This window comes from Balaenoptera ricei, chromosome X, assembly GCF_028023285.1.
Source record: "Balaenoptera ricei isolate mBalRic1 chromosome X, mBalRic1.hap2, whole genome shotgun sequence".
NCBI classification, from domain to species: Eukaryota; Metazoa; Chordata; class Mammalia; order Artiodactyla; family Balaenopteridae; genus Balaenoptera; species Balaenoptera ricei.
Window position 1 is genome coordinate 119605149 of NC_082660.1, and position 18907 is coordinate 119624055.

Here is an 18907-nt window from a genome sequence, read left to right on the forward strand (position 1 = left end):
TTTAAAATTCATTCATCCATCGATGGGCTTTGGGCTTTTTCCACCTTTTGGCTATCATGAGTAGGGCTGCTATGAACATGTGTGTACAGGTACTAGTTTGAACCCCTGTTTCCAATTCTTTTCGTTGTACACCTAGGAGTGCAGTTGTGGGGTCATATGGTAACTTTGTTACTAAGAAGGTAATGTTTAACTTTTTGAGGAGCCACCAAACTGTTTTCCTACTCTATTATTTTAATACCTTCAAGGATGAGTAAACACAACAATAAAAGTGACCAATGCAAAGTCACCAGCATCTGTGAAGCTGACCTAGGTATCTCTGGGCTTTTGGCCCATGAGTCAGTCTGGGGGCTGCCTCAGGATTCTGAAGCACTGGCACTCGTGTTGACACCTAACCCTCTTTCCTTTCAGCTTTCCCTCTCCCTTTCTTTCCTTCCTTCACTCATTTAACAAATATTACTTGAGTGCCTTCCATCTTTTAAATAGCGTGCTAGATATTGGGGGTACAGAGATGAATGACATGCAGTTCCTGTCTTTGAGGCCACTGAAAATTCTGAGGAGATGGGGCATGTTCAAGTCAAGGTGCCAGATAGCATAGCCAGGAGAGTTCCAAATGCAGACACAGTGTCCCACATAGACACCAGCCTAGAAGCTCCTCAAGGGCAGTAGCTGTGTCCTGTTCTTTGCTCTATCCCTAGAACCTAGCACAGTGCCTGGAACACATGTGCTGTCAGCAGAGGAACCTCAGAAAGGTCTGAAGTAGGCTGTCTGGCAACATCTGCCCATCGCCTTTTCCCAGCACCCCTGGGGCCCACGTCGTGCCCTAAGGGCCATCTCTCTTCCATGAGTTCTGTCTGAGGCAGGTGGCACAGAGTGGGTGTACTTTGGGTCCTGCTGTCTCTGACTTCCCTTCAATTTCAGAATGAGTTCTCTTTCAAAAGTGTTTTTATACTTTTAGTTTCATGATCCCTTCTTCAAAGAGGAACCCAGATTATGCGAGGAAGTGAGACCATCTTTCCCAGGGAGTAAATTCATGGTGAGCAGGCACACCCTCGGTCACCACTTTGATTTTTGTTTCTAGAAATTGTCTTCTATCGGACTGTAGCTTAGGGTGGCGGTGGGGACTGAGAGGTGGGCAGGAGCTGGCCCTCATGCTCATGGTGTTCCATGATTTTGGTATGCTTCTTTTTCAGTTCGGCCTATGTTCTGCTTTCCTTGGATCTGAGTGCTAACCACAGAAGTTTCCAGAAGAAAACCTAGGGCAGCAATGCATAGATGTTGCCAATTTCATAAACTATTACTTCAGTTCATATTCTTGAAACACCTCCTGGACACAAGTAATAAAAAAAAAAAAACCTGCAGGGTCAATGGTGAATAAAAGGAGGGAATCGAGGGGAAAGATGAAAATAGAGGGAAAGGTATTTCAGACTAGATTGGAAACAAGAGAAATGGAAGTGTGGGATGAGGTTCCCCCACCCTCACTGCAGAGAAGGAAAGGGCCCCCGTGCAGGAAAGCTGCTTTTAAATGGAAAAGCCCTGGGGCAGCCTGTAGACCTTTAACTGCAGTTAGCCTCAACTCCTTTAATGGCTAACTCTTGGCCTTGTCTCCTCTAGGGTTAAACCTTCTATATCCAGGCTAGAGTGCAGGGCTGAAAGGGGACAGGGGAAGGACTCCTTCCCAGGGGATGACCATTGGAATTACACATTTGAAGGGTTCTGATTCTTTTAAAAATCAAGAAAGGAAGTTCTACTAAGGTTAATTGTTTTCCCTTTTGTTAAGACCTAAAGGGGTGGGTGAAATAGGTAAAGGGGATAAAAAGGTACAAACCTCTAGTTATAAAATAAATAAGCCATGGGGAGGTAATACATAGCATAAGGAATATGGTCAATAACGTTTTAATAATTTTGTATGGGGACAGATGGTTACTAGACTTATTGTGGTGATCATTTCCTAATGTATGCAAATGTCAAATCACTATGCAGTGCATCTGAAACTAACACAACATTGTACATCAACTATATTTCAATCAAAACAAACAAAAAGACCCCAAACCTCAGGCAACAGACTGATGGGAGCCCCTCTGTTAGATCTGCCTGCTGGCTCATGGGGTGATACCTCTAATAAAATTTCCATTTGAATTCCTACCGGGAAGGCCAAGTATTATGTTAGGCACTTGGAGGTACAATTATGAACAAGACACGGTCCCTGCCCTCAAGGAATTTACAGTCTAATAGGGGAGAGAGACAAGCAGACGGCTAATTATAACATAGAATGATGAGTGCTGGAAGTTTCTGGGGGAGGACAGAGGATGAGCATTTAAATCATGCTGGAGGGTCAGGGAAGGCTTCCTGAAAGACATGATGCATAAATTGAAGAATGAGTAGGAGTTAGCCAAGTGAAAGGGAAGGAGGAAAGGATATTCCAGACAGATGGGCTTTGCAGAAACAAGGCTTGCTAATAGAGATTAAAGCAAAAATTTATAAAATACACAATCACAAAAAATGGAAAGCTGATCTATACAAACAAAAGCTGGCTCTTTGGAAACACCATTAAAATAGGCATAGTTAGCAAGTTTGCTAAAAAAAAAATAATAATAATAAACCACTCAGGAGTAAAAAGAGGTAGAGGGAGAGGGAAAGAGAGAAAAAAGAGAACTACATTTAGAATGTATTAAAAAGTGTAGGAAAATTTAAATATTCTTAGTAATTGTGTAAGTCCTGGTATATGTATAACGTTATAAATAATTGGTATTTTGTATTATTATTTATACCAATAAATTTGGAACCTAGATGAATGGACAGTTTTCTAGGGGAATATAAATGACCAAACTTGGCTTGAGAAGAAGGTGAAAATCTGACTACACCAATAAACTGGAGAAGAAATCGAAATAGAATAAAAAATGCATACACCTCAGCCCTCTTGACACACACACAAAGATTTTAAAGGTAAAACGTACAAAAACTTTAAGGGACATCCTTTTATCAAACAAAGTGCTTCAGAGCATTGAAAAAGAGGAAAAGCTTCCAAACTATCATTATACCAATATCAAATTGTATGAAGACAGAAAAATAACACTATAAAAAAGCCCTAAATAAATTATTAGTAAATCAAATCCTGTACTTTCGGAAAAGAAGAATATAACAGAAGCAAGTAGGGTTTAATCCCAGAAACGCAAGGCTGGTTCACCAACAGAAACGAAATCAATGTAATTAATTATATTTGCATATTAAAGGAAAAAACCATATGATCATTTCAATAGATACAGCACAAGTATTTGACAAACTCAGCACCCGTTGGCTCTTAGAAAGCTCTAGGAAAACTAGAAATAAAAGAAAACTTTAATTTGATGAAGAGTATCTTTCAGAAACCTACAGAAAACTCCATACTTAAAGAGGTAATGAACATAGCAGAGTTGTTCAAAACACAGTCTCTGAAGCTAGAGAGTGGAGGTTTGAATCTCTGTTCTGCTGCTTGCTGACTGTGTGACCTGGGGTAAGTTACTTAACTTCTCTGTGCTTCAGTTTCCTCATCTGTAAAATGGAAATAATAATAATAATATCTATCTCATAACTTTGTAGGAGGATTAAATAATTTGTAAAGCGTTCATAATGTGTTTGGCACATAGAAGCACTCCATAAGTGTTTGCTAAGAAACTTTGAAACATTAGATGTTTTCTCTCACAGTCAGGAACAAGACAGGAAAATCTAGTACTGTTGTTACTCTACTATTCAACATTTTACTGATGTCTAAGCCAATGTAATAGAACAAGAAAAGTAATTAATATAACCAAAAAGGAAGGAAAAAAACTCTCAATATTTGCAGATAATAATCTAACCAGGAATGAAGACTGCCTGTGTTCAGAGAGGAAGTGAAAGAAGAAAGGAAGTGGGAGAAGTGGGTGAAGGGGTCAAAAGGTAAAAAAATAATTATACCCTCTAAACATTTGGGTACCACTATTTTCTTCTAGACATTTCTACTTGGATGTCTCACCATCATCTCAAATTGAACATCGAATCCATTACCTTTCCTCTTGACTCCCATTTTTCTGTCAATGGCACCACCACTTTCCAAGTCATCTAGACTCAAAACTTTGGAACCCTTTTGGTCTCTTCCTTCTCTTTCATTTCCCATATTCAATTACCTACTCTATCCACTTAACCCCTTCCCAATGTTTTCAAATATTTTGTATTTTCACTCTCATGTCTCTAGTCCAAGCCAATATCAACTCATACCTGAAATAGTAGATATCCCTTAGTCCCCCTCCAAGTCACTCTATCTACTATCCTCAAATCACTCTCTTGCTTCAAAGTCTCCGGTGGCTTCTCACTTCCTATCATATCCAGTCTACCTCCTCTGCTTGGTGGTCAAGGCTTTTCACCATCTAGCTGCACCCAACCTAACAAAGTTTATTTTTTCCCGCTCCTTTAATATGTACCCTCTGCTTTAGTAAGACCATTACCTTCAACATCCTCACGCACCTCCTTTCCTTTTTAATTCAGTGACTTTGTTTAATTCTGTACCTTGTATTGCTCTCTCTCCACGAGTATCTCCCAATCACCCTTTCTTCAATGGTCAGTTTAAATAGTGCCTTAATGATGCCATTTGTTAAACACTTAACTATGTGCCAGGTACTGTGTTCATTTAATCTCAGCAACCTAATGTGATAGGTATTTATTAATTTCATCCCATTTTATGGATAGGGTATAGTGATTTATTCAAAGTTTCCATTGCTAGTAATGGTGGATCTGGAATGAAGCCGTGTTTATTGCCCAACCCCAGAGTTCGTGCTTTTAACCACCTTCCTCTTTTCTGACTCTGGGATGCATCAATCCTCCCTGACCTTCACTGTTCTGCCTGCTACGCACTGTTGTCTAGTGCGTACAAGTTTAGCTCCCAGCAAAACTGTAAGCTCCTGGAAGCCAGGGCCCACATCTCATACTTCTCTGTGCCCCTACAATCGGCATTTGATTAATTGGTAAAAGCTGATCAAATACAGCTAGCGTCCAGTCTTCAAGAAAGGCTTGAGTAGCTTGAGGATAACACAAGCCTGCCCCATTCAAAAGCCTGTGTTTTAACTCCGGAAAGGGAGGGGAGGCGTAGAATTACTAAATTTTTTGAGATTGCCCCCTGCTCCATCCTGCCGCCCCTGATGGTCAGGCCTCTCTCTGCATAGCGTAGGTCAATGTTGCAGGATGGATCTTCCCTTTACATAAGGATTAGACCAGGCCAGCTTTTGTTAGCACGGGAAAATGGAGCCAAGTCTGTCAAGTTACAATTGTGCAAAATCTGACTTCCGGGCATCTTCCAGAAGTGAGCCCGGGGAAAACTAAGAGTTGTCCTACCTACCTCACAGGGTCCTGGGGAGAATCAAGTGACATGATGGATATGAGCCCACTTTGGAAACTAGCAATGAAAGCAGCTTGCTTCTTCAGCCTGGAGAAGAGCAAGCAGACATCTTTGGTGATATTAAGGCCATGGCCAGGTGAAGGTTGGGAGCTCTTCAGAAATTCTTGGACTCACCATTTTCCAAAGGTCGCAAGCCTTGCTTTCCGGCAATTCTTGGGAAAATTCACTTTATCATGAGACTCCTTCAGTTACATGTAGAATTTATCCTTGACTTCCCTTTTCCTTTTTGTAATTACACTTACTCAGCTAGTCTGCAATACCCTGGGGGCTTCTGAAAGATAAGCTAACTTTCCCTCCTTTTGGTGCATTGAAGAGACAGCATTTTGCTGGTGGTTTACATTTAGCTTTCAAACCTCTCTCCAAGGTCAAGAGCAAGTGATGAGGAGAAAGCACACTCAGGTTGCTGTCTTCTGTGGATGATCTGTACATGATAGTAGCCATTGGATGTTACTAAATAAATAAGGAACACCTCTCTGCTTCCCCTGGAGAGACCAGATTCCCCCGGAATTCAAGTGTTGGAAGCCTTAAGAGAATTTAGGAGTCCAGGTTGGAATAAAGTGCGAGGTAAAAGAAGAGACTTTTGTAAGAGACAAAGTTTGGGTTCAAAAGATTCTGATTCTGAAAGTGAAGGACTCTGGGGGGAGCCAGGGGTGAGTGAGCTCAGCTTGGCCAGAGAAGAGGAGAAAGTGCCGACTGTGCAGGGACCGTAGCCAAAGGGCTCTGGACGCAGAATAGACCGGTCTTGCAGAGGTAGCCAAAGGTATTCTGACCAGGGAATTGAGCAAGATTTATCACCTAAGTTGGCCTAGACTGGACAGAGCTTGGCTTTGAGTCTGTTTTATGTGTTGGGCATGCATTCATCCTTCCCTTCAGCCTGAGCCTTCAGATAGAGAGCCATGACCCTCAAGGAAATGGGGACAAGGGGCGGTTGTCAGGAGTGGGGACAGAACCTGAGAAGCCAAGCTATGGAAGTACCCCTGAGCCTCTGAAGGCAGCCTCGTAGGCAGGAAATAGCAGCCCTCACGCCCCTCCCAAGCTCCCGGGCCACTGGCTATCCTCTCCGATTTGAACTGTGTGTGCCCAGGCGACTTGGCAGCTGCCAGGGAGGTCAGCACTGTTCCCCATTTCGTGGCCTCCTAGGTCCCAGCTTCCACGCACCATAGGCCATTGCTCCCCCTTTGGTTCTAGAACACTAATCCCAATGAGCTGAGCTGCTGGGTTGAGCTGTGGGAACACTGTGGGCCTGTGTGTGTGTGTGCGTGCGTGCGTGCGTGCGTGTGTGTGCGTGTTGAGGGGTTCCCGAGTGGCCCCAGCCTCAGCCTCTCTGACTGCAGGCTTCAGAGGGTGCCTGTGCCCGTGAACTTTGCTCGACTGTGACTGCTGGACGGCGAGAGATGAGAGTAGGCTCCCGCTGATTCTGTCCCACACTCCCCGTTATGATAGGCAGTGAAGCAAATCATTTGGGCAATTGCCTGACCTTAATGGGATAGAAAGGGCTCCTCTCTTGCCTGCAAGGAACATCCAAGTATGTGCTTACTGTTTAGTTTTCCTGGAAAAATAATTTCTCTGGCAAGCTAAGGAGGGTGAATTTGCCTTTAGAAAAGAATTGTGTCACATCCGTAACCCCTGTGGCCCCTCATGCATTTCCACGGCTGAAAGACTTGCGTTCAGCGGAAGAGCAACCAAAACATCTGCTAAGAAAAGTTTTTAGTTTTTACTTAAAGAAAACTGTGTTGTATAAAGAAAAATTGAAATACACAGTCGGGTAGCAATTGGTAACCCAGCAGTCCACTGAAATGCAGAGCTTTTGGAAGGAGAATGCAAAATATAAAATAGGTCGATTTAAGGATACTCCTCCTTCTTGGAATTCTGCCCTTTATACATCCATCCCTTTGTATTTGAAAGACTTTTAGAAGCTTCTGGCTGGAGTCATGTGTTGAAGAGTAAAATATGCCCGGGAGGGATCTCACTTGAAACCAGATCAGGTGATAACAGCTCTCTCGGCAGTGGAGATGGGGAACCTTGGGATGGGACAGAAGGATATCTGGGAACAGCAGGAGGAGGAAGCCTGGGTGACAAGAAGGGACCAGGAGAGGAAAGAGGAGATGGGGCTTGGCTAACTCTGGATATCCTAGATGGAAAGAGCCTCGTAGACCATCTACACCAGTGTCTTTAAAGAAATTTTTTAAAAACATTGGAACCCTTTGTTCAAACACAGAACAAAAAATGAATACAAGCGGGGCTGCTCTGGTTAAAGTGGGGCTGAGGTCCCTGGGGCTCTGTTTACTTGGCTTCTCTTTCTATTGCTGAAGCTAAAAGAATAGGGAGGTAGCACCACACCCCGCTGGATAGCGAGAACCGATTGTTCAACAAAAATTTGGGGAGTTGGCTTGTTAAATATGGTCATTATTAAAAATTAAATTATATACATTGGCAATTAAGTTATATTCAAGATAAAGCTAACAAATACTCAATACTCATCACTTCCAAATGATTTTGCTACACTTCACTAGTTATCTATGCTCTTGATTTACATCTGTTGTGTCTGTGTGGTGGAAACACCCTACAGCAGTGCACTGATGGAACTTCTTCCTGACTCCTTTTTTAAAATTAAAACAATTTTTAAAATTTTTGGCTGCATTGTGGGGCATGCGGGATCTTAGTTCCCGGACCAAGGATCGAGCCCGTGCCCCCTGAAGTAGAAGTGTGGAGTCTTAAACATTGGACCCCCAGGGACGTCCCTCTTCCCAACTCCTTGTTCTGTGACATCATGTTGAGAGCTTGAAATTGGCCACGGTGGGAGTGTTTACACCATGGAAATCAGCAAACGCTATAAATCAGCATCCTTCTCTCCCACCAACCGAGAGGGCCCATTGTTAAACATTTACCAGCGGACCACAGACTACACTGTAAGCCCTCATTTCTCCAGAAGCTATCCTTCCAGCAACCTCAACCGTGACGAGTACGGCTTAGAACTCAGGAGGAGAAGAGGAAATGCAGCTGAGTGATGGTATCACAAAACACAGACCCTTCACTCTGTGGAAGAGACAAGCCACTACACGGTCCCAGCCCGTGCAAATATGTGTTACAAAATGTGGCAGGGCTTCCCTGGTGGCGCAGTGGTTGAGAGTCTGCCTGCCAATGCAGGGGACACGGGTTCGAGCCCTGGTCTGGGAGGATCCCACATGCCGCGGAGCAACTAAGCCCATGAGCCACAACTACTGAGCCTGCGCGTCTGGCGTCTGTGCTCCGCCAACAAGAGAGGCCGCGACAGTGAGAGGCCCGCGCACCGCGATGAAGAGTGGCCCCCGCTCGCCGAAACTAGAGAAAGCCCTCGCACAGAAACGAAGACCCAACACAGCCATAAATAAATAAATAAATAAATAAAATTTAAAAAAAAATGTGGCAGATGAGAAGCAACCTGGTGACAACGGCATGGACTGACAACTGACACTGGGAGGGCCCAGTGTCACAATGTTGAGCCTTATAGTCTAAGAGCAAACACAACCCAACGTATTCCCAAGACGCTCGAAGACCTCACTGCCTCACAGCCCAGCAGAGTTCAGGAAGCGGTACTGTTGATCCTTATGAGCCCCTCAAAAGGAGCTAAATTACAGGCTGAACAAGGTCCATAAAGAAGCTCCAGGTCTGTGTTGCTTCCCAGTGTCCATAGCACCTAGTGTAGTATACCTGGAGCATAGCAGGCCCTTAATAATTATTTATTGAAAGAATGAACCAGTTTTTTCAAGCCAGCCCCTCGCCTGTTTCACCACGATTTCTTCCTTACTGCCCCTACTCCAGCACCTCTGTCGCTCCTCTTCTCTCTCTTCTTGGCCTGCCCCCTTCACTTCCAGTCTCTCGTCCCCGTCTCCTCTGACTCCCCCTCTTCCTCTGTCCTCCTCATACCCTCAGCCCCCAGTTGTCACCCACTTGCCCCTCCCCAAGCACCCAAACACCCACCCTGCAAAGCCCCACCCAAGGCCCCGCGGCCTGGAAACGGCTCCCCCCAGACCCAAAGCGTCTTTAGTAAAAAAGTCCCTTTGTCCACCATCTTTACAAAAGGAAACTCACTCATCCAGAGCCAAATACTTCCTTTTCCTCATTTCGCAATTTATACTGGCACGTGGGTGTGTGTCCCCCAAATGCCTCTGCTGTGCCCAAAACACCTCGTATGCCTGTATGTCCTCACAACCTAATTTGCCACATCTAGAGTTTATAGCATTGCTGGAGATGAGCTTGAGCGTATTTCCTGATTTTAATTAAGCCTTTTTGGGTTACAGTGACCCAGTTGCAATCATCTAGCCAGCTTAGGCAGACTCCAAAAGGAGACTAGGCTGGAACTGCTGGGTGAACCAAAGGCTTTTGTCAGAAAAGACCCAAATCGGCAAGTCATGTGGCCCCAATTGGATGGACGGTTGCTACGATGGCGCTCTTTCATTCTCCCGTGGTGGTCAGGTCAGGGGTCTTCAGGGGCATTTGGGGTCCTTCTAAAGGATTTGGAGGCTTGTGACCAGCCCTAGTGAGGCTTGTTATTTCCGTTCTCTGGTTCTGCAGGTGGTGGCCCCCAGGTGAGTGGTGAGGCTTGGTCCTGGTCAGGCCGACTTCTCAGCAGAGCTATACAGGCAGTCTCATTCTGCAGACAAAGCTCTCACCATAGGCATTGAATCGATCAGGAGAGACAATTTAGAAGTAAGTTCGAGTTAAGAAAAGTAATCTGATGGATTCTAGCAGGATAAGGGACTTCTCGAAGCTCCGCTATTGAATAGGTGAGCAGTGCTAGCCAAATTACTTGACCTCTCTGGGCCTCAGTTTCCACATCTGTAAAATGAGGGCAATGGGAGCACCCACCTCACGGGGTTGTGGCGAGGATTAATTAAATGATATACCTAATATGCTTACTTCAGCACTTGGCATGGAGTATGTACCTTAAAAAGTGTGTGTGGGGAGAATTAAAAGTAAAAGAAAAAAATTCAAAATTGTGGTGTTCTGAAGAGGCATAGCAGAGTTAGAATAAATTGTACTGCAAGGTCCTTGAGGCCTGATACCTCAGCCATGAGGCCCGTGGCTGCCCCCTGCCACTGCAGCCCGTCTGTGCCACCGAACCACGGGGCACGAGGAAGCGTCTCGGATTAGCAGGCTCACGGAAGATGTGGGAAGCACACACACTCGGCACCGTCACGGTAACCACAGAGCTAGGGAATCGGGGACTGTGTGATGGTTTCCCAGTGCCACAGTCACTAGGGCCAGTGTGTGCCTGTGTGGCCACGTAGGAGAGTCTTGGCCCAGGTCCCTCATGCACTTCCTGACTTTACCTCTCCCCGGGCTCCAGACCTCACCTCCCTCATTCCCAAAGGTTCTACCAGTAACTCCAGGGCCAGGTGGGCAGGGCCTGGGCCCTCTAGGCTACCTTTCCTCGCCCTATCGACTGTCCACCGTCCAGGCTCACACTCAAGACCAAATACAGCTCTACCCTCCCTTCCCCATTTGTTTTTTCACTTTAAGTGAAAAGCTGATCTTCTTAAAAGTTTGAGGATCCTGTCTCTACCTCCAAGACACTTGGATTTAGAGAAGACAGGGTGACTTCAGTGCTTCACACTGAAATGTGAACCTTTCAGGCAGCGTGACAAGCCAGTGGCCCCTCTTGGCATTTTGGGTCCCTCACATGACGTAGCAGCCTAGCTGCCTACTCTACCTAGTCCCACTTCAGAGGGTGACTTAGATGCAGGGCTCCTGAAGGGACCTATTTGGGGTAGGGCCTGGCTTTATGGGTCTGTGGGCACTCAAGGCCCCACGGAGCTCAGGCTCTTGTCTCAGGATTATTCTGGAAACACTGTGACTGAGTCTCCTCAAACTGCTGTTAGTAGGGGTTCAATTCCACAGATCTTTAAAAAAAGTCATTTCTTAGAAATTCTAGTCCATATCAGGAATGATAATGGGATGGCTGCCTCCCAAGGTTTGCAAGCTGTTCAGGATTTAGCTGCAAAAAAAGAAAAAATAAAGGAATCCAGTCCCTTTTTGTTAATTGTGCCAATGCTTTCATTTTTCAGGCAATTTCAGTTCAACCCCAGATCTGGTTTCTAGAGTCACATTTTTCCAATCAAATCCTTCCCATTTGCAGGGAAGAGCCTGATGTCGGAGTGTAGGATTTGAACTTGCCCAGGTGCTGGCAGTTAAGGAGGGTTTTCATATGTGAAGCTGCACATGCTTTGGAAATGTGACCCCCAGGATTGCAACAGGGGGCGGAAGCTCTTATGGGCGTTTGTGGGCTCTGTCCTTGGACCTCCGCATTTCTCTGGTGTCTTGTCTTCTCTGTCTATTCTCCTGCCTTTAACTAACACCATTAGTGGAACGTCCATCCCTCAGAGCGGTCCTGTCACTGGAGCCCCAGCCCTGTTTCTCCAACTGCTTACGGTAGCATTGCCCAAGCGTGGGAGCTTGCTCGAAAAATACCCAAGTATTCTTCAGATCAGGTAAGTTTAGGAAGCCCAGGCAATTTCCACCCCAAGTACAATATGATTAAAACCATATTCATCCTAAAAGCAACTCATCCTCAAAACCGGCCCGAAAGAATGAGGCAGGTCTATACATTACCATATGGAACAATCTCCGAGAAGGCTGGGGAAGTTATAAAAAAGCAAGCTGCCAACACTGCAGTGGAAGCTTGCTTACATGGCCTCTGTGGTGCCAACTCTCAGCACAAAGGATGCTCTCCATTTCCTCCATAAAAACGCACCGACACTGGATGCGCTGGTGCACCTCTCCCTGGTAGGTCCAGGCACTTCTGCTTTAACTGATTTTTAATTAACTGACCAACTACTCTCCCAGTTGCATAGATAAAAGAGAGTCTGTTGCAGCTAACAAAAAGATTTATAGCATGAATTCATCCATTTAAGAAAAGGATCTACAAACACAAATATAGGCTTGTAAATGCAGATAAAATTTCAAGAAATGTGAACAGTGGTTGCTTCTGGGAAGGAAGTACTTAGTGTCTGGGGTAGAAAGTTTCACTATGTACCCCTTTGTATGGGTTAACTTTTTAACTTTTAACTATATTCATGAATTATTTTTTCCTAATTCTTTTTTTTTTTGGCCATGCCACGCAGCATGTGGGATCTTAGTTCCCCAACCAGGGATCAAACCCGTGCCCCCCGCAGTGGAAGCGTGGAGTCTTAACCACTGGACTGCCAGGGAAGTCCCTATTTTATCCCAAATCCTTATTTTGAAAATTTTCAAACATACATAGGGATCGAAAAAGAACTATAATGAACACGCATATACCCATCAAGATTCCACAATTAACGTTTCAGCATATTTGCTGTATATTTCTGTTTCTATCGATCAATCTATTTATACATATATGTATTTTTTTCTTTGTTGAGCCACTTGATCGTAAGTTACAGGCATCGTGACACACTACCCTGCATTCTTCAGAATGACTCTCCTAAGAATAAGGAAAGTCTCCTTCCTCACCACAAACCATTATCACACCTAAGAAAGTAAATAATCTAACATCATCTAATTTCCAACCCATACTCAAATTGTCCCAATATCCCACAAATGTCTTATAGAGTCCTTTTAAATCCAAAAAAAAAAAAAAAAATCCAAAATCAAGGTTTGTGCATTGCATTTACTCATGTCTTTTTAGTGTCATTGATTCTACAATGGTGCACGCCCTTAATTTGAGCATATGTGTGTGTGACATTGACTTTTTGAAGTGTTCAGGTCAATTGTGTTGTAGAATATCTCATATTCTGAACTTGTCAGTTTCCTTATAGTATACGTTCTTCTTTTTTTCAATAAAAAGATTTAATAGCAATAGTAATAAAGGAAATCAGGCCCTGTTTTATATAAACAGCAATCTTCAATTTAGCTCATTTTCCCAATATCTCCAGCAGCAGCATTATGAGTCTTCTGGTTCTCAGATCTGATACTTTAATCCCCTTCCCCTGCATTCTCCATATTCAGTCAGTTCCCAAGACTGTCAGTTTGCCCTTTGACATGCCTCATGTTTTTATGCCTTCTCCAGTCCCACTATGCCCCTGCCCCCAGGTCAGGACTTTAATCCTCACCCCTAAACTACTCTCACTGCTTCCTAACTGACCTCTCTGGTGCTAGAATCTTCCCCTAAACATCTGTGCCCCAAGCATATCAAAGAAACTGCTTTCATCATGTCACTCCTCTCTGAAAAACTGTCAGTGGCTCCCTAGTTCCTACTTTCTAGCAAAAGCCCGTCTTTTTTTCTGTCGGAGTCAGCTTTGAACACAGCCTCCAGCATCAGAGACAGATCTCCACTTAAATTCCAATGACTTGCTGAGCGGCCTTGGACAAGTCACTAGGCTTCTCTGGCCTTCCATTTTCTTATCTGTAAAATGGAAATAATAATTGTGCCTGCCTCTCAAGTTTTTCCAGCACATGCCTGTAGAGCTCCCCCTTCTCCTAAGGGTCTCTCCAAATCTCACCCTTTCTTTGAGTCCCAGCTGAAGCCCTGCATCTTCCAGGAAGACTTCCTCTCCACAGCAGCGCCGCCCCACCACCCTGGGAATTTCCATAGCACTTGTGGTCTACAGGGAATAATTTAGCAGATGCTAGTTGCTATGGACTGAGTGTTTGTGTCCCTTCAGAATTCGTATGTTGAAACGTAATCCCCAATGTTTACGTTTTCCTCTTATCTGCCAGTTTGGATGGCTGGGGCCCCTTGAGGGCAGGAGATCTGTCTGTTGTTTGTCCTAGAGTTTAGAGAGCTAGTGCTGTGCTGATCGTCAGCAGCTCTGAGCTTATCACACGACTGGATGTGAGAAGATGTTTGTGGATCTTTACAGGACTCCATTTAACCCTGAGAAAGTATGACTCTGAGAATCTCTGCCTCAGGTGAGACAAGAAGGACCAAGGGCTGCGACCATCATTCAAATAATCATAGTATCTTTTACTATTTATAGAGTGACTATTATGTGTCCAGCACTTTGAATATATACTCTATTTGATTCCAACTTTATAGATTAAGAAACAGAGGCTCAGAGGGGAAGTAACTTGCCCAAAGTCACCCAGCTACTAACAGCTGAGGTTGGATTTTGAAGCCAAGTCTGTCTAAGTACAGAGTTCGTATTCTTTCCCTGCTGCCTCTGGAGTAACAGTGAACAAACAGTGTGTTGATGGAAGGAAGGATGAGTTACTAGAGATGCTATGATTAGGACCAAATTTATTCCAGTGCTCTCCTTTATAAATGAGAATGCCCACCACCCCAAAGGTAGTGTCGTATAACCAGTGATGGGGCAGTTTCCATGAGGACGATGTCTCCCTTCAGAATTGAGACCAGAGACAGGCTTCTCTGTGGCCATGGGAGAGAATGAAGCAAGGCAGCTCACACTGGAGAAGGATTTAGTATCCCCGTATCTGTCTTAAAGGGCCCCAAACTGACTATCTGGGTTCATGGGAACTCCAAGAGGGTTAAAAGCAATGATAAGGAAATAAGTAGGTCAGCGAAGGAAGAGAGAATAATGAGACAAGTAAACAGGGGACAGCATAGGAGATGAGCTTAGGAAATATGTGTTCAGGGGAGTCCGACAGGAAATCCAAAAGAACACCCTCTGTAGTTGGGGGGTGGTGCGTTTGTGTGTGTGTGTGTGTGTGTGTGTGTGTGTGTGATATTGATTTTGTATGTATGCGTGCATATGTGTGTGTACATTAGTTCAATCTTCGGATTTAAATAAAGAACAGACCAAATTCAGAGTCAAACTGCCTCCTTCTCAGCAGCCACTTCATCACCCTGGCGTCACATTTCCCAGCTGGAGGGCAGTAATTGCATGGCCAGATCTGGACCCATCTGGGAAACACCAGGGTCTTCCTGAGTCATCATCTACCACGCTGGCCGCCAAAGGCGTAAGGTGACCTAAGTGAAGCCTTCACACAGGCCATATGCACAGAGTCATAAAACCCCAAGGGAATGTGGCAACAGAGGCAGAACCGGCATGCCTGCCAAATTTCCAAGGAGAAGAAGGAACTTGCTGCGTCCGTATTTGCCCCCAGGATTGGAAAAATGTATCTCAGTCACTGGAACTGAAGGGGGTGGCCTTTACCTTCATAGGAGAGTCACTGTTTGTACAAATACTGCTGATGGCCTGATATATGTGTGTGTGTTTATGTAAATAGAGCTATATACTCACTTTGCCAGATTGCGTCAGCTACCTGTTTAACGTTTTACTTTGGTGCTTTATGAAAACAGTCTGAAAATCAGAATAATCTGTGGCCTCTGCAGTGTTTCCACTTTGCTATTTTGCTTTGGGAGTAAAAGAAACCCAGATCTGGTGCTTGCCCTTGAGCTAGTCACTGACTGAATGCATTGTACTTCCTTTCATTTGTTAGAAACCATATCGCTTTGACAGAGCGCATTCACAGGAACGAGGAGCATGGGGGGCCGCACCATGGCAGTGGTGGTAGTAACTCTTAGAGAAACCAAGCAGTGAGCTGGCCGCTTGTAGCGCTTGGTGTTGCCAATGTGGTGTTCATTTCTTAATTCAGTAAGCGTATGTCAAATGTACCAGGCCCTGTGCTAGGGTTAGGGGGATACAAAAGCAAATAAAACATGTCCCTTCGTGTCCTGGGTTCTCTCAAGGATCCCATGGCCAAATGAGAGGTAAGCCTCTTTAAAAAGAACATGCAGGGATTTCTGGTCATTTTGGTTGCCTGAGCTGTGGCAGGAAGCTCCTTCTGCACTCCAAACGCATTGTTTTTAGAAAATTTAAAATATGCAGCAGAGATCAAAAGCAAAAACAAACAACAAATTCTAGTCCCGGAAATGAAGAGGTAGCTCAGAGCCACAGCAGTGAGCAGGAATTGCAACTCCACAGTCTACAGAAGAATCCAAAGTGGACATGCATCCCGGGTGCAGGGTTTTAATGGCAGGGTGGGGGTGGGAGTGGGATCTGAGCTCCTCGAGAAAGCCAGCAGCTGGAAGGGCTGGCCCATAAATGGGGACAGGGGTAGAAAAAAAAATAAACAATTCAGAAGTGTCCTGGCCGCTTTGAGCTGAGAGTGGGGAGACAGTCACATTAACCCGAGTTATGCAAGCAGGCCTCCCAGGTAAAACAATTCCTGACAAGTAACAGTAATAATGCTGACCAAGTGCTTAATTATGTGCTGGACACTGTACTAAGTGCTTTACTTATATTAACACATTCTTAGAACAGCCCTATTTTAAAGATATTGAACCTAAAGGACAAAGAGATTAAGTAACTTGCCTAAGGTCACACAGCTACTATGTGGCAGAGCCAGAATTCAAATCCAGGTAGTATAGCACATGAGTCTGTGTCTGTCACTATGATTCTGAAGATGAACTCATAGCCAAAACTTGCTAAGTTCCTGAGGATATAAACCACTGTGAGACTGGCATGACAAATGGGAGAATTCACACATTAAGAATTATAGCAAATGGAGAAATATGAAAGGGACTTTAAAATAAGTATGCTTGAATGTTCAAAAATATCTTTTAAAAAGGAATAGGAATTATAAGGGAAGAATAGAATAGTTTGAAAAATACAGGGGGACTTGAAAAAGAACAGAAATATGAACACTGAAATGGGAAAAAGAACACTTAATAGATTAAACAGCAAACCAGATGCAGTTGAAAGGAGGATTAGTGAACTAGAAGCTACATATGAGGAAATCATCCAGGATGCAGAACAGAGGAACAAAGAGATGGAAAGTATGAAAGAGATGTTATACTACATGGAGGATAGAATGACAATTTCTAATGAGTGTCCAGTAAGAGAGAATAGAGTGAATGGGGAAGAGGCAGTATTTGACAGATACTAGAGGAAAATTTCCAGAGTTGTTGAAGACCAGGAGTTCTCTAACTTCCTGTCTTAATATCAGGCTCAGGGACCTGCAGGTAGGTCATCAGTCCTTATGGGAAGAGGCCAGCATCTGCTACTATAATAGCTCAAAAGTGCCACTTTCTTTATGTAGACCAATATTTCTCAACTTTTTTTTTCTTTTTCATTATCACCTCCCTCCTCCCAGGAGCATTTTTAGATACTTTTTCCTAATCATTTCCCCCCCCCCCACAAAATTTTAATGCCAAAGATATACTATATATCTGTTTGTGTACTGTATGTATATCTGTGCTTTATACAAGCATGATATAGGCCGTTCCCATACCCGAGACGAAGGCTATTCTGCTTTCCTCTCCCTCTTCCTTTGCCTGGCTTTCTACTCATTTGTCAGGTATCAGGTTAAATGTCACATCCTCAACCCCCCAGAATAGGTCAGACCGCTATGTTATATGATCCCCTTTAAGGCACTTATGAAAAGTATAAGTGAATAATGATCTGTGTAATTATTGGTTCAGCAGGGTTCATGTCTCTCTTGTGTTCTGCTGTGTCTCTAGGGCTCAGCACGGTGGCTGCCACGTGGTAGATGCTCAAACAGCTGAATAGATGAATGAGTACCATAAGTGGCATTACCTGAGCAGATGAAAGGAAAATCACAGCCTTGGGAGGGACCTTGGAAAGCTATTTTAACCTTTCCCCAGTTTATGAGCAGAACTGTTGTGTAACTACTTCTGAAAGAGCAGAGTATGTGCTTTTCTTAAAACCACACTACAGTAGTTCCTTTTCCCTTTAAATAGTTCTCATTATTTGGAAGCAAAATGTAGTCAGGAAGCTGTTGAGAATAGAGACAGATCTCTTTTTGAAAATATGTAAAAATAACATCTAAAATCATTTCCTATTTTAGAAGAGCCAAGGAAACTACCAGCTTCAAAGAAACTCTGTAGTAAATCCTTTTGTTACAGGGAATAACAGACCAAATTGAGTGAAGATTCTCTCTTTATCCAACAGAACCAAAACAAACAGGTTGAAATTTGGTGTGGTCACAGTGGTTGTTCATATTGGCTTGCGAGAGCCAATTATTACATTTTCAGAAATGTTGAGAGGGGCTTCCTTGGTGGTGCAGTGGTTAGGAATCCGCCTGCCAATGCAGGGGACACGGGTTCGAGCCCTGGTCCGGGAAGATCCCACATGCCTCGGAGCAACTAAGCCCGTGCGCCACAATTACTAAGCCTGTGCTCTACAGCCCGCGAGCCACGACTACTGAGCCTGAGTGCCACAACTACTGAAGCCCGCACACCTAGAGCCGGTGCGCCACAAGAGAAGCCACTGCAATGAGAAGCCCGTGCACCACAACGAAGAGTAGCCCCCGCTCGCCGCACTGGAGAAAGCCCGCACGCAGCAACAAAGACCCAACGCAGCCAAAAATAAATAAATAAATAAATTTATTTTTTAAAAAAAGAAATGTTGAGAACTGGTTGTTAAATACAGCCATTATTAAAAATTAAATTATAGAAACTTACGATTAAATAAATTAGATTAAAAACAAAGGTAATAAATACTCAAAACTCATCACTTCCTAATTATTTTCCTGTGCTTCACTATTATCTATGCTGTTGAGGTGATTTATGTCTTTTGTATCTGTGTAGTGGAAATACCATATAATGTTTCGCATCTGCTC

The 18907-nt window shown here is 44.1% G+C and overlaps 1 long non-coding RNA gene across 1 annotated transcript in view; it reads left to right on the plus strand.

Annotated features, from left to right (window-relative positions):
• LOC132357828 (uncharacterized) overlaps window positions 1-18642 on the plus strand; it is a 30963-nt gene extending 12321 nt beyond the window's left edge. The window contains exon 3 of the long non-coding RNA XR_009500349.1: window positions 18473-18642. This is a non-coding gene — a long non-coding RNA (uncharacterized LOC132357828). The remainder of the gene's footprint in view (window positions 1-18472) is intronic.
• The last annotated feature ends 265 nt before the right edge of the window (window positions 18643-18907 follow it).